A 23,904-nucleotide genomic window follows, 5' to 3' on the forward strand; every position below is an offset into this window, starting at 1 on the left:
ATACTGCAAGAAGAGCATCTCTTAGTTGCACTCTTGGGCCAAAACCAGTGAAACCTATTTCAAATTAGACATAGAAAGCATTTGATTTACTACTTGTTTGGAAATCTCAGAATCAAACTCAAGGCTACTCTTTGGATCCCTTTCTTTCTCTCTCTCTTCACTCACAATCAAAACCATCCATCAAGCAAGTTAAATAGGTCTCAGCATTGCCAAGGAAACCACAGCCCTGTGTTGTATGTCCCACTTATAATTTCTGGATACCCATGAACATCTTTTGCTGCATGAGGTAAATGCATGGGGCTACTATGTCTGCATGTTGCTGTCTGGGTCTCCATCACTGGTACACGGCCTCCAATGCCTTCTGCTATGGGGCAACGTGATGGTTTTGCACAAATAATCACTGTCATTACCAAAAAAGCTCTAGTATGTTTGAAACTAGTCACAGGTATCTAAAATAAAATACAGTTTTGGCTGAAGTTGACCTTTTGGTCAGACAAAGTGAAATCAAACAACTGTTCAACATGGCGTATCTTTTTCTATGTGTAGCTTGTATTTTTCAAACCTGTACAGCTAAACAAAAAGACAGAGGCCAGCACGTCCTGTGTGGCTGAATTTGAAAATAGTATTTCCCTGAAAAAGTAGAAATACCATTCACTTATATGATTACTGTTCTAATATGTTTGTTAAGTGTCGTTTAATACATGCCAGCTTTCCTAATAATTTCTTTTTAAGAGGATTTTGGGACATTATTTTGTTCTCGTACGTCTCTCTCAGTACTCAGTGTTATTACACTTTTAAGGTTATGTAAGAGAGCTCAAACCTCTCAGAGAGAAAGCCTTCAGGCTTCAGAAAGAGCAGGGAGTGCTTGCAAATGCTCTTGTCTTGGGCTGCGCCATTCTTTGTGAGGATTGTACGTGAATAAACGCTGGAAAGTGACCTTGCCTAGCCTAGACTGTCTATTCCCAATTAGTAGCTTTACCTCAGCAATATGACTTTTCAGCTTTATCTTAATCTGAATCTCAATCAGAGGAGAAAAATCATTTTTAACAAAGTAATACATTTGTGGAAAAGAGTTTAACATTCAGACAGAAGATTGATTGCAGAGTGAATCTGTTACATTTCTCCACTTTCCACCTTCTTTCCTTAGCACAGTAGGGGTTATTCTGAAATAGAGAAGGTACTGCTTTTGTGCAATTTTTTGTCAACATTTTGTGGTTGTTCCAAGTCTGTTATTTGGGGGCCTTTTCCATGGAATTTAGCCATTCCAGTGACTCCTTGTAATTTGCTTTGTTCAGGAAAGAATTTCAGTCACACAAGTAGCATACAGGCAAAGAATACAGAATACCAAAATAAATGCTTTTCCAAACACCAAGATGTTTATATAGAAGACTTACTGAGAAGTGACGTAATTATGGGAGGAATCCAAATGTCCTGTAGGGTTCTATTGGCCACATAAGGCTTTAGTGAATAATGCTTCATGTTGTTCAGAATACCTATTCCAAAAACAAAAAGCAGAACAAAACCCACATGAAAACTACAAACCTTTGTCATGTAATTTTCTGAGAGTCTAAAATGTCACAGCTAAAATAAAATCTGAAGTAGAAAACTCTCTGAACCTTCAGAAAAATGTATTGTTTCAGTGTGTTTGTTGTCATATTTCAACCTGTTACTGTACAAATTTCACTGTAGCCAAATGCTTATTTATTTGTATAATGGCACTGCCCAACTGGGACAAGCAGAATAAGGGATAGGCATTCCATTTGCACAAAGTGTTGTGTGCACAGACAATAAGCGACAAGCCCAGCAAAAGACATGGCAACAGAAGTGTCATCCAAACCAACTAAACTTTGTACTCCTAAGGAATATGGAAAATTAAGTCTTTACACAGGAAACAACTGTACTATTTCTGTTCCATCTCTGTTAGCAGTAATGCAGTTCAACAGAGAGCACAATGCAGCCAGAGTATTCAGTGCAATATTGGCAATAGTGAGGGGCTTGGAAGGTTGGGTTTTTTCTCTCTGGTAATAGGAACCTCTCACTAAGAAATACCATCTTTACTTCCATTTCAGGATATGTGATCCTCACATCTCCAATTTATCTATTTCCTGTGTCATATTTGTCATTTGCAGACACCCACATTCCAGGCCAGGTGTGCTATCTGGGGTGTGTAAGACCTACATCTTGTGGACGCTGGGGTTGTAACTGAGGTCCAGGACTGCAGTCTGCAATACACCTGGCATTTCTAGTCCTTGCCAGCCTAACCAGAGCATTTTATTTTTAAGAGCGATTTATCAATAGGGATTGAACTGTGCAATGAAATATCAGTACCTGGAGGTAAGACGGTTTTCCACTTAGCCTGTTTTTATGGCTACTGTAGATCACTTTTCCCTGTGTTCCCAAAGTAGCTGTCTTCTAGCAACTCATTACTCAGACATACAGTGGGAAATGGAAACCTACCCACAGTGATGACAGTTAAATGAACATGCAGAGGCTCCACATGTTAACTGGAACAAAATAAATTATTCCTATACACACCAGGACATTTTCAAGCAGGTTTCACCATTATAGAAAAATAAATCCAGTAATTCTTTCTTATAGTTGAAGAAATATCAAAGGAAAGTTCACCACAGTACCCTCACGGTATTTTGTGTAGAAGTCATGTCTTGACCAAGCATTCTTTGTAAAACTTCAAACAGAACATTGTTTGTTTAAAAAAAACATACTGATTAACTCCCTAAAACATTAGCTTTGAAAGTTATTTTTCTAGGTGTTTACCAGACTTGAGCAGACTTGTCTACATTTTCATTGTATTCATGGTTTTAGACTATTTGGACTAAGTCTAAAATCCAGAGGGTTTTTCTTGTTGTTCTTGTAAATAGAGGAGGTTCTTATATCAGAAAATCCCTAGAAAAGTGGACTGTGCTGACCTATTCCAAGTCCTACTGCACAACAGCCTTAAAGAAAGACTTTTTCCCCTCTGCGTAGTGAAAGAAGGAGGATTTCCATCATGGTCTCTCACAGCAGAGAGACTAGTGAGCAGTATCGCAGTAACTCACTGGATAGAATGTATGTTAATAGTATTGTGGCCCACTGTTTTACAAGAAACAATTTGTTATAGCTATTCTATTATGCAGTCATTTTACAGTTGGAAATTTCACAGAAGACATAGCTGTATTCAGTTCCATGATTTTCCACATCTAAACATTAATGACCACAGAAGTCCAAACTTTATTTCCAAGACTGGGTACATCCAGCACCATGTGTATACTGCCCTGTTTATATCACCTGTATGAAAGCACTCCTGGTTGAGGTTGGCATTCTCTTGAGGGGGTCAGTGAACTTTATAATGGTGTCTAAATGCATCTCAGAAAATACTGACAGCAAGCCAAGAAGAGATGGAAATTGCTGACCAGGAGAAATGTGTTGTAAGTAAAGAAATCTGCTCAACAGTTTGAGTTCTATGATAGGTATTGGAAAAAAAAAATCATGGATGGATCTAAAACCAATGAGGTATGAACGTAGTTCAGATTTGAATGAAATTTTGGTTGTAATCCCAGATCTGTTGAAGTCAATGGAAGCACTCATATTTGCTTCAAAGGATGTTGAACTGTGGCATGGTTCCTGAGCTGCCTTTGGGTTATGGAATCACAGGGACATATGACAAAATTTCAACCATCTGCTGAAATCATTGCTCCAATAGAAAAGTCAAGGGTGCAATTTAAACCATTTTCCACTTATTACAGAATCGTTTCATAAAGAGTGGAAACTTTTCTTTTAAGTAAGGTGTCAAAATGGTATTTTATATGTATCAAAGAAATAGCTGCATAGAAATACATGTGACATTTCAAACTGGCACAGAGTTGCCATTCTGTTTCAACTTAGAAGGTTTCACAGTTTTCTGCAAAATACTTATTCATCTCATTTATCTGTTAAAAATCATCACGTACACTGCATTTAAGTTCTTTTGGGATTCAGGGGTTTTCTTTCGAGTGTATAAAGCACGTTTAACCTAGTTTGGAAAACACATTGTATGCCTTGCTTTGACTGCCATTGATTTGTTTCTTCTGCAAAAGCAAAGCACATTAGGATGTACCTTTGTGTGTGTGTGCTATGTGTGTTCTGCTGTAAAGCTCAGTTAGTTTTATGACTTTAGCATTAACAGCTCCATGTGGAGCCTGTTCTCTGCCCCTAAAATGAAGAAGACTGTGTGTAAGGATCAGAAGTCTGAATCCAAATGCTAAACTGCGTGCAGGTTCATGCATGCAAAACCACCATGTCCAATATCACTTTGGTTTATATCAAAATGAGGACTCTGGAACTCGAAATATACTATGTTAATATATTATTAGTATGTTACAGTGTTAATATTGCCATTTTGGGGCCTTATATTAACATTTTATGGTCATGGTGAACATGACTTTGGTGAGATATCCAGTCATTATGTGCACTAAGTGTGCTTCCAAGTGTCACTCAAAAATGACATAGATACTGTCAGAAAGTAAACATGAGAGCAAGCAGTTAATTCTGGTTTTTAATCTAGAACATATGTTTTCAGAACCAATGATATCATTTAGTGGAGCCATTGGTTTTTGGTTTAAATGTGTTGATTAAACAAACGCAGGTTTAAATATCAGCCGGTAGAGCAGAGCTGGGGTACAGCAGTCCAGATTTCCTAGTCTGGTGAACCAGGCTTCAGACAGAACAAATCTGCAGCTGTTTGCAAAGACCTAAATATATGAGTTTTGATTTATTTTAAACCTTTGCTCTAGACATTATAAACCTTTGACAATAAACACTTTTTGGTTTGCAAGAAAGCTGTCATAGTTTTAGCTTAATGGTTAAATTCTTTCCTAGTTTAGCCCTTTCAATGTCTCTTTTATTGTGTGGGAAGTTTTGAAATCCCAGAGCAAACAATAACAGTCATTTAAAAACTACTCTGATTTTCAGAATTACATTGCAGTGAAAATGAAGGCTCCCTTCAACTATCATGGATTTCAAACCAGGCATTTATACACAAATCATCGTTTGTTCACAGTAATGCCCTTTTGTAAATCAGGGACTAATCACAGATTGAGTTGTGTAACATGGCTTCAGTAAATTTCTGTCTGAAAACTGAACCAACCAGTAAGTTTTTTGCTGAATATCAGACTTGAAAACTGCTCCCAGAAACTTCTATTTCAATGCAATACCAAATGATGCCAGACATTAAGTCCTGATATGATCACAGTAGCCACCAACACGCTTTTGTCCTGTGCTTCAACACCATGCCTCGTCCAACCCAGGACTGCATTGACACCCATCTGCTGTTACAGACACACACCTCCTCCCACCGAGCACTTCACGCATCATGAAGTGCATGTTTTCAAAGGAAGGACTGCACTAACTGGAAGCAGTTTCCACAGCAAATGCTGTAGGGTTTTAGGGGAAGCAATATTTGCTGAACAACCGGAAAAAGAATAGTTTAATAAAATGGGTGACACAGCAGCTCTAAGAAATGAAGCAGTTAGTTTGAAATAAGGATTTGTATTAATCTGCTGAAGAACTGCTCCTGGGATTTTCTGCTGGAATTATTACAGACAAGTTGAACATAAATTACTATCAAATCCCTATTTCTTACCTTTTATTTTCTTTTTCACCCTAACTTCTACTTTCTTGTTCTCCAGATGTGGTGTTCCATCTTCCCTGGTTGTTTCTTCATATCTTTAAAATTCTTCTTTCCCTTTGTTTGTTGAGAAAAGCTATCATCAAAAAGCTATCGTCTTTTAACTATTGAAGTTTAAGTCTTTTTCAAATGTCTTTTACTACCTGAAAACAATAAAATGTTACAGTTATTAGCAATTCTCCATTACTTAATTAAAAACAAAGTCCACCTCAGTGGTCACTGTTCACATACTCCTTAGGTCTCGTTTTTCTGTCTCTAGAGCCAGACAGGCCCACTGAGCAATTTCCTCAGGAGAGGAGAAATGATCACTAAGCAGATATTATAGTGATTGGGGTACTATGGGTATGCTTATTAATTTATTTCATTAGCTAGCATAGGCATCTCAATAGTTGTTTCATCTTGTGATATTCTATGATCAGACTTCAAAGAGTTATAGCTGGCCATGAACAGTTTAAGCTTGTTTGATTCAAAAATATCCTTGGTCTGGGTCCAGTTACTCTGGAAATATTCTTCCCAAGCTTCATTTAAGATCATTGGCTTAGAGATAATAGGGGCTGCAAGCTTCCCAGGTGGTAAGGTAGCAGAACTATCTCTATTTACCAGTCTACAGAACCAGGCTCCAAGCAGAAGAAACGTGCAGGTGTTTGCAGGGACCTAAATATTTCTGGGTAGGTTTGTTTCAATCCTTTGCTCTGGGCATTACAGAACTTTGACAATAAATAATTCTTGGTTTGGAAGAAGTAGGTTGTGTCTGACTTTCATTAATGTTATCAGATGTTTGTAACAAAAAAGTGTTAAATTTAGTGGGACAACCTGAACTAGTCCATTTAGTAAGAGAAGAGCTACAGAGCAGGCTGTCTGCTACTGGTGGAACTACACAATTCCACCCCACACTGCCCAAAATTAGGTAAACCTTCCTCCACTTGCTCAAGTAGCCCACCCTGCCTGCCCAAGCGACCTGCAGCTCTTTGATTTTACAGCATGTACCAAAAGCGAAGAGTAATGTGTGAAGCTTCCTGAATAACTGATCAGGATAAATTGAGCATCCTTTAGCATTGCAATAGCACTGTCTTACCAATGGTATTAACAAAACCATGAGATGTATTTTTTTGAATGTCGTGTGTTTCTTAATGGGGCTTATTTAACTGGATTTGGGTCTCAGTTGGGGTCTTTTTCATACCAACTAACTCATATGTCACAAAGTAATGTTTTTGGTTAAGAGAATATTTCTAATGATCTTGTGTAATAGCCCTCCTAGTCTTTGAAAGTGTAGCTGTCTATGGAGCTCCTCTTATGGAACGAACTTGCTTTACACATCTCATACATCATGTTAAGAAACATAACAAGCCAAGGCTGCTTCTGACTGATGTAGAGTGAATAAACTGAGGCAGGGCATGCATGTAATTTCATGGCAAAGCACAGGAGGGACAAAATAGAGCAGACATCTGTGGTTTCTGACCCTGTCAGGGTGATTTATTTCCCTGGGAGCTAATGAAGGAGAGATAATGAAGTCCAATTAGATAGCAAATCCAGATCCCTGACCCTCCATTATGTGGGTAACAGGAGTATTGGTGTGTTAGCAATAGTGTTACTCACATTAAATTTTACCAAGCTATATTGGTGCAGGACACTTTTATGAAAATGTTCTCACAAAAGATCAGAAGTCACGACTATTACATTATTCCCTCATGAAAGTTGTCGCTGTTATTCACAGAATTTCAGCCTGCCCAAAGGCAGCATGTGTGATCACGGCAGCGCTGGAGCCAGCAGCTGTGGCTGCTGAAGCCCAATGAAACGCCTGCTGTGTGACTCCCTCCTTCTTCACTTATGCATTAAAGTTACAATTAGCTTTGTTACTTTGAAAAGCAGAGACTACTCTATTCAAAGAAAGCCTTGATATGTACAATGGCTCTTACAGTAGCCATAACTGACTGCGTCTTTACTGGTAAAGAATCGAAGGGCTTTGGGAGAGTGTGCTGCCTTGAAGTGTTACCATCCTGAATGGAGACAGCAACTATCCCAGACCTTTGTCTCTGAGACTAATTTCACCAAAGACTTTGTTTTCCTACAGAATTTCATCAAAGTTCCAGCAAAAGCTTTCCCAACCCTTTAACTCTTAGCTTCCTTGAGGGGAAAATGCAAAGGTGGGTTTTTTCATTAAGCAAGTTCTTGCACACTTTTAAACCCTACCTCACCTGGAAGGCTCTGTAACACATGTGCTAATAACATGGAAACCTGCAAAATGTGTTAAAAGAGAGTTAGGCAGGGGGTATGAGTGCAGCCAGTAAATACTGGTGTCTCAAAACATAAAGAGAATGATGAATTTGATGATGAAGGTTTACGCTCTGCATTGTTCACTTGATATTATTTCGCCTATCATCTCCCCTTTTCGCTGCAGCAAAGGAAGTGTCATTACAGTCCATTGTAGTATTCTAGCATTGTAGTCCGTCATAGTGTTGCTTTGAAGTGCTTTAAGTCAGTCTCTCTAATTGTTCATTAGTCTTTTACAAACTAGAAAATCCTGAGCTTTTTATTGCAGAATATCTTAGAATTCATGAATTCAGTAAAAGGAAAGGGGCAAATGAGTGACACAGAGGAAGCCTTGATGCATTGCACAGATCTCATGGTGCTGTTTACAATTTAGGCTGTCTGATATTTGTTCTTAAAGAATTTTTTAATTTTATTTTTAATTATAAAAAATTTTTTAGAAAATGGACAGAAATGGCCTGCTGTGGGCTTACAAAAATATGATAAAATAAATTAAAATTCAGTTCTAATTTCTTCCCAAAAGTTTAACTCTCCAAGTGAGAACCATTTAACTCAGGTATGAAGACATCTGCTTCCTTGTTATTTCTCGTGACTAATCCTCAGATGGTTGAATGTGCCACAAGAATCTAAACAGAAATATCTGACATATAATATTAAAGTAGGTATACATGTCTTCTGGAGATTCCCTCTCTAACAGGACTTCCCATTCAAGGTCACCTAACTGTTTTTGTTACAGAGAAATGTCATAGCTAACACTATGTCTTAAGGTCAAAGGGTTCCAGGTGATATTAGAAACTCCTTTGGGCAAAGCCATGGCCACACAACAGGAGTCAGTCAGTCTCCCATCACTTTAAAGTCTAAATAGACTGGACAAACCAATAAGGGGAAGGAAAGATGCTCCTCCAGAAAGGTGCCTGGGAAAGACAGAAATTGCCACTGTCACCTAATTGAACAGTGGCAAAATTAGGACAACAAAGTCTACAAGAAATCTGGGTTATTTCAGTTTTATAACAAAAAAGCAAAGTTTTCCTGTCACTAAAATGTGCTGCTAAACTGATCGTATGTTGAAAGAACTGGGACTAGTTTGCAGAGGGACAGAATATTCCCTGGTTGGCAAAGTTTCATTTCGGTTCCCCCCTCCTCATTTTGGAGTTGGTGTAGCCCAACCCGTAACGAGCTCTTGGAGCACAGAGCTCAATGGCCCTGGCCCCTCTCCTGCTGAAGGACTGTTCCTTTCTGCTGGGCACAGCGGAAACAGTTGTCTGACGATGAGCAGTAACTTCCCGTGCATGGGTGCCGTATCATTGACAAGTGTAACAGTATACAAATTTTTGCTGAAGTGCGAAACTATTGGCGCTTTCCCTGTAGCTCATGAGTCATAGCAACTCCATGGCGGGTTAGCAGATGGCGAGTGGAGTGAGACAGTGTGCCGTGTCTCAGATATTTTAAAATAAATGAGAAACATATTGTCTATAAGGAAAACAGAGCCACAATATTTTCCTTTGAAGGCAGATCCTGGTCTTTCTATATGACAGCATGTTGACTGAAAGGAAGAAGAAGAAAGTAATTTTAAGGCATTGCATACTCCCTGCATCACTCAGAGCCACTCCATGGGCCGCTACTCCACCATGATCTCAGTTTGCCAAGTCACATCTTCTCCAACTTTGCTCCTTTCAATCCTATTCATACAATGCTGACAGTGTTTACAGGCTATCACTGACTATACCATTCCAAAACCTCCTTTTTCAAGTATTGCAAAAAGCATATTGTTGGTGCTACACATGTGTAAACATGAGAAAGGACTACAGTTAACCCAAAGTCTAATAAAAATATACTTTACTTTAAAAATACGCTTTGCTTTGAGACACCAATATGAAAAACTGTTAAAATTGAATGCTTACACCGTTTAGACCAACGAAGTATTTTAAAGGAAAATAAGTGTCTAGCCAACTGCTTTAAAGACGAACACTGCCAATATATTTCAATAGCCAAGCATTCATCTTCCTTTACTTCAGTGCCCAAACAACTTCCTTAAAAAAGAAGTAAATATCAAATAAAGACGTAATAGGGAAGTAGCAGCATTCTAAAGGGGGCACCACAGTAGATACATCCACACAGACGGAGGGTCTAATGCAGCAAGCATCTCTGAGGAGTACTTTGAATCTGGAATGCCAAAAGAAGCCTTTGTTTCCAAGTGTAATGTACAGAGACTAAGATACACAGCAGAGTCTCATTGGGTTGTTATTATTACTTTCTTGTTTTGATCTCTGTAATGTGTTTGCCAAATCATTTAGTCATTCTAATCTTCTTGTCAGCCTACTTCAGTGACAGCTCAGAGTACTGTAAGATTATAAAGTTTCCAAAGTATGAAAAAAGAACTAATTCACATAGCTCAGCACTGGTCTGAAATGTTTCAGACCAAGAGTGGTGAGACAAACAAATCTCATAGGATTTTGTGAATAATACGTTTTTAGCAATTTCAGTGACATTACACTTCAAACAAATTCACTGCTTGCTTAAATAGCTCAACAAACATAGCAAGAAAGTCCAAGTCTCTCTACAGTGTTTTAATAGAACCATAATCTACTGAAGAACAGCATGATAACCATTAACTAGAGGAAAGAACCAGGAAAATCTTCTAAGAGAGAAAAGTGCTTCTCTTAAAGAAACAGAAAACAAGGTGGAAAAGGAGATACAAGCTGTGACAAAGAAGAAGTACAGACTCTTGGCAGCAAGGTTATTTTTTAATCTGGTGGCAGCAATCTGAACTTAAAGCAGGCTTCTTCAGGCTCATTGAGAAATGTTTGCAGCTCTGGGCTAGCTAAGCCTAGAAGGTGCTGTTATACATATCTGATTGGCAAGTTTACTAGTGCAGGGAGTAAATCAAAACACCACCAAATTAAAGGTAAGTAGTGTAGATATTCTGCTGCTTTTTGTAATGTTCCTGTGTAGAAAGGAATTCTACAAAAGTAGAAAGTGTAGGACTTATATAAAAAGATCATGATCAATATCACTGTGCTATCTATTTGCAAATCATTTTAAAAAACATCATTTTCAAAGCTATTAATGGGTTGTTTATTACTAATGCTGGTACTATTATTTTATACTTCCAGCTTCTCAAAACAGCTACGAGGACATTTCCTACAGAGCTTATAAAACGTCACCAAACCACACCAAATGTAGGCTTGCCCAGAGAATTTCATGCCAAAAGAGTCAACTTACTTTTAATTTGTTCTCTTTGTATAGTGCGTGCAGGTTGAATATTTACTTTTTGCATCAAACCCAATTGCTTTTTTTAACCATGAAGTTGTCTCTCTTGAGCAGAATTTCTTTCCAGAGCATTGCACTGTGGTGTTTGGCCAGAGCACACCAAGCCTGTGAACGTGCATTGTTTCCTCAGTCATCTGACTCTGGGCCAAGCAGGGATTCACTGGGAGGACGATCAGCACTGCAGCTCCCTGTTTGCATCCCCAGTGTCACACATGCTTTGTCATGTGGGAAAATGAGCATCCTGGGGGGTGCCAGTGCCAGGCTCCCCTTGGTTTCACTTGAATGGGAGCATCTCTCTCTCTGTCATTAGCCACTTTGACTACCTGGGCAACACTCCACCTCAACAGGGCAGGCTCGTGCTTCTTTCACACTGAAAAAGTACTTTTGTTGTATCTTACAGTCCTTGGCAATTCTTACTCCAGGGAGTTGTAATATTTGCACTGGGGAAACCTTCCAAAGAGCTGGTTGGTTGAGCTGCTCAGTGACAGAAACGTCCTTCAGACCAATCTGCCGCCCTTATTTTAATCACTGCATCTGCTTCATATGCTACATATCATTGCTCTTTTTGTAGTTTCATCTGGTTTTCTTTAAGCCTACAGCTTCTTCTGTTGATCTCCTGACTCAGTAATCTCCATGATCCAAGCTTTCTTCTTAAGGATCTGTTTTCTCCATGATGGATCGGAAACTGCTGCAGATACTGGACCAATGTAACCACCTGCACAGAAATCACCAGGCTGCAGTTTTTGCTCTTTCTGGACTCCACCTTTGCCTCATGCATCAATGTCATAGTGCAACCTCAAGATATGGACTTTCTTGCTTTACAGAAAGATTTTTATCCTGGCTTATTTACAATCTGCTCCTAGACCAGATTTTTTTGAAAGATGGATTCCCCATCAGCTTGGTACTCTGAGTCATTAAACTCATGATTAATCCAATCTATCTTTAAGTCCCTAGATCTGATCAGGTTCAAACCCGTTGCCTCGGCTGTACCTTAACAAAGTATTCATGCCATTTTCTTCCACTGCACAAAGCCTGAATCATCGCCCAACGGGTGCATCCAACCCAGCCGGGCTGTCAAGACAGTCCAGCAGCATTCGGGAACCCCAGTGCTCAGTGAATGTTTTCCACGTTTCTTTGGAGCACAAAAATTGTTTAAGAAGTTTCAAAATCTATCATCACCTCTGTTCCTGGATCTCTAAAGGATGTCTCCAAAGTCTTTGAGGCATCATGACTGAGCACATGAAAACCTGAAATCCTGTTGTAAGAAATCCACTGCTCAGAAAAGGATTTTCTCTCCACCGATCTGTAAAGGATTTTCTCTCCAGTCTCTCTGCAATGCTGAACAGGCATTAGTGAAGCATAACTGTTCTGTAAAAAGTCCATATGTTATTATATAATTAGTGTATGCATGAACATAGAATAGACTAGTTGGTATTTCTGCTTGATACCTGTATTGTCATATGTGATTAACCTTTCATAACTTTCAGAGTAGCAACACCACGTGATAATGCCAAAATAGAAAAGGGCTATGAAGGGATAAAGATATTTGTGTAAACGCTGATGCACTGGCTCCTGAGTCCAGTGCACTCCATGGTGCAGAAAAAATGCTTGTCGAAGTACAGGTCAGCAGACTGGAGACAAACAGCTAAGTATGAAGGAAAAGAATGTAGCAGATCAGACTTCAAATAACAAAAACTGAATATGAACTCATAAGTAAAATTGTAGAATACTCATGTGTAAGTGAAAAAGTTGACAGTGGAATGGACGGTCTTAGCTGCTGTTTACTGTATGGACCAGAAAAGTTACCAGTGTGATATTAAGTAAAAAATCATGCCAGTCCTCATCTCTTTGGTATAAATATGACAGTATTTCTGTCATGCATATTTTGCATGGAACTGAAAGTACAAAAAGGTCTCTGTGATGCCAATAAAGATAGTATTCATCAGTTTATAGTTTGCTGAACATAGATTCAGATATATTTAAATTGCTTACTGAGTCTCACAGGAGGTGAATGTCAGCACTGGAAGTAAAGCCCAGCAGTTAAGACTAGAATACTGCTCAGAGGCCTCAGACGAGTGTCCCGTTGCCCCAGGTATAGCATAAGAAATAACACAGTGTTGGGACGTGGGCTGTGGAATCAGAAAGGAAAAGTCTTCCTAAGGACACAGAAACAAAAGCAAATCACAGCTGTCTTTGTCTTCATAAGAACTTCACAGATATCACATATCACTCCTTCTGTACCTTACTTTGTTAAGTACTTTGTTCAGATGCCTTTAGCTACATCTCCATTGTTGGCTTTCCTACCAGCCTGTTCTTGGAAACCTTGTTTCTAAAGATTTCTCTTTTGTACTTTAATATCTACCACAGATCATCAGAGCTGTAAACAACAAATTTGTTAAGGAGGATGTGGTTGTGAATACTTCAAGAAAATAATAAACATAGTATCATGTAAAATCATTTCTTTGACTGCTACGTGTTTTGGTAAGAAGCAGGCAGTCATCTCAGATACAGTGAGAAGAGCACAAGTCTTCACAACTCTGACATTGTGCTGAAGAGTTGCTTTTCTAAGGAGTTATTCTAGTAACTCCTGGTACCAAAGGGAAGGTCCAGCTTTTGAATGTATGTCTTTGTCCATTGGCTAGAGAACACTGGTAAGGCCCAGCATAATCCTGGAGAGGTCACACAAGGATAACGCTCCTGTCCTTAGCCAACATCCAGGAGCTGTAAGCAAACACCAGAGAGAGCAAACAGTATTCTCAGTAAAAAGAGACTAACTTTGGTGTCTCTGTTTACAACTGTCTCACTTCTCAGTGAATTCACAAACCTCAAACCTCACCTCTCTGTTCATCTTCAGGCTTTTGCAGGTATAAAAATTAGCAACACCTGTGCAGCTGACAGGATTTTGGCATAGGTTGTCTGGCCCCTAAATGCCGAGTCCATTCTGTCAGGCATAAAATATTTATTATGATTAATTTTTTAAAATAATAATAAATTTTTTCCCCATATTAGTCACCTGGAAAAAAAAAAAATCTACTTTTAGTAGATGGACCGCTCTAGATGGGATATTTTTTTAGCAAAAGAACTAATTATTTTAGAAAATTTTATCAATGAATACATAAATAAAATTGGCATAACATCAGCCTATATAATATAGCTTGTATCTCACCATTTCTATTACAAATGTGATGCAAGCAATTCTTTTCATCTTTCCCAAAGGCTTTAGAAAAAGCTTGCAAAAATGTTAATTAGAAGTTTAACTCCTTAGTGGACTGAGAGGAAGGATATTCCCTGTTTACAAGAGCCTTAAATTTGTATTCTGAAGACCCTCCTGTTTAAGATGTGTTTTGTTTTACTCTGATGAGCAAATGTTTTAAATGCCCTTGTCCTTCAATAAGATTAAAAAAAATAAGGTTGTTCTTATTTTCTTCTGTTTACACTTAATGTGAAAGAAATGGTATCCAGAAATTGCATCTAAAAAGCTTTTAGCTCCTGTATGCCTTTCCTGAATCCACCTGCTACTGCTAATATCTTATTGATTTTCATTCTCAAAATGAATATATTTAGCTGCTTCTGTATAAGTGCGGATTTTCAACAGATATATGCAGAACAATAGCTCTGCTGCCCTTATGGGTCTTGTTTAAATTAGATCCCGTGTAAACGGAGACAGGGTGGAAAAGAAAGTGTTCAAGTTTCAATGAACAAAGACCTAAGTCTTTGACGGAAGTTCTGTCTGAACATGAGGAAGAACTTCTTCCCTCTGAGGGTGACGGAGCACTGGCACAGGCTGCCCAGGGAGGTGGTGGAGTCTCCTTCTCTGGAGATATTCAAGACCCGCCTGGACAAGGTCCTCTGCGGCCTGCTCTAGGTGACCCTGTTTCGGCGGGAGGGTTGGACTAGATGACCCATAGAGGTCTCTTCCAACCCCTAACATTTTGTGATTCTGTGTGATTCTAATTAATAAAGTGGTTTACCAAAATACAAATTCAGGTCGAATTTCCAAATTCAATTTAAAACACACATTCTAAAAGGATCATTAACCAAATAAACAGAAAAAAATAAACAGGGAAAAAACAAAGCAGAACTGTTACACAGTAAGGATGGTATAAAGTTGAAAGAATTTTAAGCCCAAAAATGAAATGTAACATGTGTCTACATTTTTAATAGAGATGATAGAATATGGGGACAAAACTATGGCTGGCTAATGAACTCTATATGTAGAAGTTAAAATTACCATATCCAAAGTTCATCCAAGGCTAAAATTTATGTGTTCACACAAGGAATCTCTATCCTGAATACCGAAAGAACTGGCATGGGATCAAACCTGAGATGCCTCATGAGAGAAGAAAAACAAAAGTAGGACTTGCACCTACAAAACAGGGAAAAATAACAGACCCAATAACTGCCTGATATGTCATCACCATCGAGACCATGATGTGTTGACCACAAAATAACGAAAAAGATTTGTAAAGAAAAGTGAGATGAAAATACAGCATGTGATCAACAGTGATCAGTTGTATCAAACTCATTGAACTGATCCTTGAATGAATGTTGAAGATTTTTTTGTTGCTGTGTTTTATTTTTTGAAGATGTGAAGAAATGCAATACTACTTATGTGCCTGGACTTTGATAAATACATGGGAAATAATTCATCTGGAGGAAAATACTGGACGTATCATAAGAAAAGAATTGGTTAGAAGTTTTGCCAAAATGTGAAGTATTGGACCAGAAGGCCAATCAAACAGAGTGTGCATTTAGGAGTAGTAATGGGCTTCAACTCATTGAGTGTCCTGGCAGGGAAAATGCCTTGTAAAGACCTTGCTACTTAATCGTGTTCGTGATGCAACACTGGGAGAATAGGACGTACCAAGGAGGACAGGAATATGATACGAATATGGAATATGATAGAGAAGAAACACAATCTGGGCAACTGGATTGATTTAAACAGGAAAAAGTATAATTACAGAAAGTACTTTTGTGGACTACAGTCCTTTACCGGTAAAAAGTCAGTGGAAATGTGAGAAAGGTGCCCTGGGCAGGATGCCCCATTTGAGAAAGCAGGGCTTTTAGTAATGGTAAGAGAGACTAAGATCAAGGCTTGCTAAAGGCTGGAAGTGTGTGACAGGAGCAGGGGGACACACAAGAATTAGAGATATATTTGAACTTTTCCATTGAACAAGTTCCCAGGTAGAATAAATTAAAAAATAATTTTAATTAGATTTTTAATAAAATTTTGGTAATATTATCAATGGTATTAAATAACACAGTTGTCTGTTTACAAAGAGCCTGGAGCTAGTATTCCTATATTAAGAGCTAAACCTTCAATGTGTTGAATAATGCCAAGATACCATGCAGAATACAGAAGCTGTAAAGTTGCAATAACATAAAATCACAATACTCCAATGAGTGGAGGATTAAAATTTTCGTGTTTAGAAATATGGAATCAAGGAACAGTCACCTTTTCCGAGAAAGGCTCTGTAACTGCCATGCCATGTCCCCTACTGTTTGAAGCTATGGTGTTTGCATGAGAATGGGGCAGCCCTGGTTTCCAGTCTGTATTCTGCAGGAGTCCCTCAGGATGCTGAGAATGCCTGTGGAATCCAGCAGCATCCCAGTCAGGCTTACATTCATCAGCTCTCATATCCTACCATCGCCACCTACACTAGGCAGATTTGCAGATCTGTGGAGGCTGCACCTTCACTACAACTAGAAGAGAAGCAAAAAATGGGACCACTAAGCTATACAAACCTTAAGAGGACATGGATACCCTTTAGCTGTCAGTTAATGTATCAGTTCCAGGTATCTGTAGATTTAATTGTGTGTGCCAGTTTGTGCATATGTGAGTAATTTTAGAATTCTTGATCCGTTGTTTGCATGAAATATGTGGGAGATGCAGCAACTTATTTTTAAAAACCACAAAACATAAGCTTCATTTCCTCCCACTTATAAAAAGGTCTCAGTTCATATGCTTCTATGAAAACACTGTTCAGCTTCCTCCTAAATTTTTAGCATGTTTCTGCCAACTTCTCAAAATGTTTTACTTCACCCTTGTTGATTGTGAAAAAACTCCAGCATGGATCTTGAGGCAAAACACTCTGGAGTAGACTAGAGGCTCTAAGTGGCTAGCAATGAAATTTTGACACTGTGAGCTGATATGCGTGGTCCTTTTTCCTAGGAGTGTGAAAGCCAGGAAATCAGACTACAGGAAAGTCAAGTCTGGGCCTGCCCCGCAGAAGCAATTTCTTCCCCACCTTGTCTGCCACTATGAAATATACAATTTCCCATGGACCACCATTCCTGAGAAGCTTCTGTCAACTCCCTTGTAAACTGTAACTGCATTTCCTAACTAATGACTCAGCAGGAGTCACCCCCTGCTCCCTTAGCACCAGGGTAAGAGCAAACTGTGCGAATTGATGTCCGTCATACACAGTTCATGTATGATGGGCGCTACTATGGGCCACTGAAACCAACTCATTTTTTCAAAGTCTTGTCCTTGTTGGAGTCAGCACTCCATGCAAAGGATCTACTCTGACCTTGTACAAATGAAAACTTCATACTCACGGCCATGGGAGAGTGAAGACAATGCTGACATGCTATTTCCTCTGCCTGCCTGTATCATAATGCTTTCTTACAACTGGAGATACAGAAATGGAGGCAAGACAACTTAAGTTCTGCTGCCCAGACAGAGGAGAGAAAAAAAGAAGGAAGAAAAAATAATCTTAAAAATCAATAAAAATCTTTGATGCTAGGTTTGGAATAATCTCCATTTTCTTCACCCCTGAAACTTCACCTTTAGTAGTCCTTCCTACTTTGTTTTTACCAGATGTGGACAGTGAGTTATAGAAAAATAAACAGAGCTGTCTTTCCACTTCCAGCCCTTATTTTTGCATGCTTATTCATATGGTTTTATTTTTAAACATTTTGCCATAAAGATGTAACTTACTTTAGGGCTTACTTCAAGGAAGTTCCTGACAAGCTCCCATATGCAATTGCTTAACCCAGAACAGCTGCTCCTTTTAAATGAGCAACAGACCCAGCAGCAATATCTGACTGTACTAGGTTGATGGGTTTTGCCTATTTGTAGTGCAGTCGATTCACTAATGAGGAGCTGGCAAGAAGCACAATGCGCCCTGGACCTCATTAAATGGGCTTATTTTGGTCTGCTGAAACATTATCTCAGGACTCGAGCACTGAGGCTGGGAACAGCCTGGCTGCAGAAACAGAGGCCCCGTCTCACTGGCGGAGGTGGTGTCTTCCTCAAGAGTTCTAAGTCAGGTTTCTTCCCTGTCACTGTCTCTAGGTATGACATAAGGACACAGTGACACTTTAATGGATGTGGGTTTAACTCAGAGGTTTGTCAGTGTTCCCACTGAAGAAGCTCAGTCCCATCGCGAGGACCACCCTGCAGTCACTCCCTGGTGCATAATGACATCTCCCCACACTGACAGTCTCCAAGCGCTTGCTGGCCCTCCTCAGGCTGCTCTGCTCTTCTCTGCCAAGCTGAGCAGTTTTAAACTCACTTGACAAATCACACAGACATCTTCCCAACGTAAGGGAAACTACACCAGCAGGAGGGCACCAGCAGAGCTGCCCTGTGCCACGTTCCTCTGCTGGGCTAGGAGCCTCGGGGCTGCGGAAGAGGGAAAGCCACAGGTGCATTAACAGTACTCCAGTCAAAACTCATTACCCACTTCTCTCAGGTATGGGGGGAGTCTGAAAATGTACTACAATCATTAGTGTTTCCTAACCTGTTCTCATTTTCCTCAGCTGTCATGTCCGGATTGCTATTTCTAGCTCAGGCACACTGGCAAAAGAGATGCTTATGGAGTGAAGCTCAAATGCCAAGTCCAAAGGTCCCTTGAGGCTGCAGATTATTTTGCTTGGAGGCTCACCTCCACTCTAGCTAAGTAGAAGAGTGAAAACACGAAAAATCTGATTAGTCTTTTTTCAGCCCACAAGTATGCAACTTCTGCTGCTGTGAAAAACAGAACCTGAGGCTCTGGTTGTGCAAAAACCTCAAAATTGCTTTAGCAGGGAAAGACCTACCCGCAGGAGCACTTGAGCTGTGACAGCAGTGCTTCGAGCCCGGTACAGGAGCAAAACTGGGGACACTTTGTCCCATGCCAGAGCTTGATGCACAGTGCCTGCTGACTCTGCACCGTCGGTGGCATTGGCAGGGGGCTCACATGAATGTGGTGGGCATGTTCAGCTGGTCAGGGAAGCCCCTGTTGAGCTTTGGACTCCTCCCACGTTGGGCAGCCTCCGGGACTGGTACTGGGCTGTCAGTAGAAGTGGCGTTCTGCAGTCAGATTTTCACTTTTAAGTCAATGGGTATTGGATTGCTCCCAAAGCTGCAGAAGTATTTGGAAAACAAGAAAAAGACTGAGGATCTTAATTGCAGATTTTCATTAGCAAAGATTAAAAGCTACTTTAAGTTTGTCTAACTAGAGGCTTTACTTACTATTATAGCATTATAGGTTTCCAAATCCCTGTAAGTACAGCTGGAGGTGCAGTGTCAGCAGGTTTGCCTGCGTGCCTGCAGTTGGTGTCTGGAGACCACCCGAGCCTCTGGGTTCGTGCAGCAGGAGGCTGCTGGGCAGGCTGCGCAGGTGGTGCGCTGCAACGTCCTGCTGCTTGGCTACCACCTCACAGGCAGGATTTATATAAAGACATATATGAGACATGCCCTTCTAAATTAGTAATGACTTTACTAATCTGGACAGGAATATCCTGGCCATGGACGTCTAACAAGAAATGAGAGAGCTATTTTTGTTCTTCTATTTCTGTACAGAAATACATTTGATAACTTTGGTAGCAGCCAGTTTGCCAAGCCATCCATCAGAGATGCTGAAGCTCAGAGTTACAGTGGAACATTTGCTCGTGACAGCATCCCCAGTCGTCCCTGCCCTTTGGGAAGTTTGTATCTCCTGCTGGCTCGCTGGGACACAGTGCTGGCTGCTGTTGTTGTGGCTCTGGCTTTGCTGTCACCTCCGTCTAAGCCTCTGTTCACTTGGTTGAAGCACAACACGCTGAAAAGCACTGGTGAAATCTCAAGCTTTGTGGGGTGCCTTACGTTCACAGTTCTTCTACAGGTCCAGTTTATCATAATAAAGTAACTGTTTTAGTGTACACAGGGGGTGTTTCCTTTTCCATTCAGTCTCCTGTGCTTCTGATTTATTGTGGTTCCATTACATGTCCCCTAGGAACTGCTCTCACTGTATTTTCAGCAGACATGTCTTGCGGCAGATTGCCTTCTGGAAGGCAAGCAGTTATTCCTGTTTCAGGATCTGCTGTTCAGCATCTCCATGGAGAAAACTCACATTAACAAAGGAGAAAGCAGAGCGCACACAGCTCCTCGAATACAGTCCCGAAGTCAGACTGCACACTAAGCAGAGCGCTCTGCCTTCGCGGCTGTGTCAGCTGAGAGGCTGCAGCAGTGTTTTCCCTGGTTCTCCCCATGGGGTGGGACAGCAGCTCAGGCCCAGTGTGGAAGTCCTGCATCTGCTCGACACAGAGAGAGACTGGAATTGGTTGCACTGTTCAGCTTGTGATGGGATCTGGATGTGTCTTCTGTTCCTCTTACATACAGTTCAAGTCTTATACGTAGAGACGAGTCATAACTGATACTACTTGAACTCACCTGCCCTTATGGATTCGATGCTTACAGATTTTTTTATAAATAATTTTAGTCCAAAGTCTTATGACTGAGGAGAATTTAAAAAAAAAAAATAAATACAGGGATATCACATCTCTAGGGCCTAATATTTCTGCTTAGCTTGAGGTAAGTTTCTTCCCAACTCATTCAGTTCATTACTGGGGCAGAAGCTGAGACTGACTCGCTTTCACTGTTTTAGACGTTTATTTGATGAGCAACTACTTTGCTAACAAAGCTGCATGGAGGTTTAAGAAACACTTCCAGTTAGCATTAGAAAACTCTTTTTTTTTTCTTCCTAACTGGAATAAACCATATTTGCCCAGGTGACCCACATTTTATGACTTTCATCTTCATAAACCAAAAGCAAAAGTAGGAAATTTCCATAAACTGAACTCCTAACATAGGGCTGATCCCAAAGAACTGGTAAGGAGCCATTGCTTCTTGATGCTTCCTAAAATTTACCCATCAAAAGTGGAATGAACTACGCAGATAAGTTTTTGGTTTCAGGCCATTCTGCCTAGTTACAGAAAAAAATAATACACCTTCAAGAAACAGGTAGTAAGGGCACTTAAAAATGAAATTAAGTACATTTATGATTATGTTGGCATCATCTATGTAAATTGCCACTAAAGTTAAAATCCAGTGGTGCATTTCCCCTGTTTACTTACAGAACTGTTGGTACTTCATCAAGATTATGTCTTAATTGCTCACAGTCACAACAGGATAACACCTTGATCATTACCTAAAAAATTTTATGCTTTTTCTGAATTATTTTTAATATTTTTGTTCACCAAATAGAACACCTGTGTTGCTAGTTTATACTACTAGGTTAATCAGATTCCATTAAAATCTGTCCTTCCTTAAGTTTAGTCTCGAATAACTTTTACACTTGTCTCTACAAGATTTCTTGTAGGATTGGCAACATTAATTTAAGACTCTTACCCATCTTGCAGCTCAAGATCAGCTCCACCCTGACAGCTGAAGCTGTATAAATACCAAGTTGCAAAATTGGACCTGTAGGATGAAACCACGCAGCAGTACTCACAGCACTGAATGCAAGATGCTGGGAATTGTGAGAGATTTTGCAGATTTCCTCTCACCATGAGATCCTGAACCCCCCAGGGATCTTCCCAGCTGCCTGGCTGTAAGTTGAGAGGAAAAAACTTCCATGGGTTTTCCTGAAGTAAAATTACACTGGTTTATTTCTGACGGGCTCTGTAGAAAACAGAACAGTAACAGTAGTTTAAATAATTGTTTCCAAATAAGTGTGCATGAGAAATATCTTTTTAGACGAGTTCTCCCAATAGGAGAGTGACTTCAGACTGAGCTGTTAAACAGATCAGTTCTAGACGGGACTCTGCACTTCCAGTGCAAACTGTTTACACTTCAGTTACAGTTAGTAGGTCCCAGTGGAAATGCTTACTCCTAACTACATACCTCACGCAGGGAAAAAAAAGGCAAAAATTTGGGTTTTTACTATCCAACTTCTTGATTATTTATCTTCCATTTTCTATTTCCATCATGAATTAAGCTGTGCAATAGATCACAAGAATCATTGATCTGTTTAAATAAACAATATGACACACACTAGCCCGCAAGAGCCATCTGACACTGATTTCTTTTGTTTCCATTTGTGGAGCAGGCAAATTACATACTGTACAGTTTGAACAAACCTATCCATGTGATTTCATCAAAGATCTTCATTTGTGGTGGTAAGTTCCACCACACCACTTGATGGTCTGTTTTTCATAAATGGAAACATTTCTGGCTCTTGGAGGGTGAAGTAGATGACATTTCCGTAAGAGGAGTCGCTACATGTACATTTGTGGTTATTTCATTGGCACAAAGCTAGTAAATGCCAAGCTCACAGGGTTCAGGATTATACATATGTTAACCACAAACTTATTTCTCCTCTGAAGGACTTGAAAAGGAGCTTGCTGGAAACATTTTTCAACCCATTTGTGATCTATTTTACAGGTTAGGAAGGCTAACTTTATAGGTACCATTTACTCTCATTTCGTAAGATTGTTTCCATAAGAGAAGTGGCACTATTCCCTGGTCTAAATATACATTAAGGAAAAAGACTTCTTGCAGCCACAGTTTAAAGTTGCACAAGCACTGGCTGAATAATTGAACTCCAAGACTGGAGCACACCAAGTTCTGGGAGGCACTGTAGGAGAATAGACATAGGGTCCATTTCAGGAGCATGTCTCTCCCTCACGGAGTGAAGGATGCCTTGTAGCATCAGGGAAGTGTCTCCCTGAGATGCCCTCTACAACCACCCAGGGGACAGAGAGGCCACCCAGGTCCAACAGACAGGCTGCAGCAGCCACATTCCTTCTTGGTCCTTAGGTTCAGGTACTGGAGTCTCTGGGTTTGACCTGTGCTGTCAAGCCCCCAGGAGTAGCAAAGCCAAGCCTCTGAGGAGCCCTGAGCAAGAGAAGGGTAGAGGAAAATTAATTGTCCAGAAAAAAACGTATGAGGGCATTCAAACAGCTCCCTAACAGACAGTAGAGAAACCTAATGCCAGGTGCCAGCCAGTTACATGATCTTCAGCAGCTCACCCACTCTTGCCATGCAACAGTGATACTCAACACGAGGAAAAAGTACGTGAAGAAGCAAGGGCTTTTAAAATTTTTCTTAGACAGTGCTTTTTACATGACAGAGAACTTTTTATCTTTATGTACAAGGCCTTACTGCCTGAAGTGTTGATATTCAACACAGTATTTTGTCATTTATTATTATGAAATAAAGAATAATGTTTTTTCTACAGAAAGTTTATTTTGTTCCCTGAGTATTACTTTTGACTATCGGCAGTCTAACTGCCTACGATTTATCAGAAAGCTAATTTGATCAGTCCTGTAGCAGTCAGATCCATGGCCCTCCTCCAGACGATATTGAAAAACTGTTTTAGCATCAAGGATGTTATAAATCCAAAATGCGCGACCAAGCTGAAGGTTCAAGGAACAGCTATACTGAAAAATAAGTGCTTATGTTCTTGCTACAACCTTCAGATAATTTCTAAGCTAGCTGGTCCCTCTAGAGTCTGATT

The 23,904-nt window shown here is 39.9% G+C and overlaps 1 long non-coding RNA gene across 1 annotated transcript; it reads right to left on the reverse strand.

The window, feature by feature from the left end:
* Positions 1–1,435: 1,435 nt before the first annotated feature.
* Positions 1,436–19,358, reverse strand: LOC142361016 (uncharacterized). Its single transcript, XR_012763561.1, has 3 exons — positions 19,240–19,358; positions 5,618–5,801; positions 1,436–1,493 (listed from the first exon to the last, which is right to left on the reverse strand). It is a non-coding gene; the product is annotated as an uncharacterized LOC142361016 (long non-coding RNA).
* Positions 19,359–23,904: the final 4,546 nt, after the last annotated feature.

The sequence above is a fragment of the Opisthocomus hoazin genome, chromosome 4, assembly GCF_030867145.1.
Source record: "Opisthocomus hoazin isolate bOpiHoa1 chromosome 4, bOpiHoa1.hap1, whole genome shotgun sequence".
NCBI lineage: Eukaryota > Metazoa > Chordata > Aves > Opisthocomiformes > Opisthocomidae > Opisthocomus > Opisthocomus hoazin.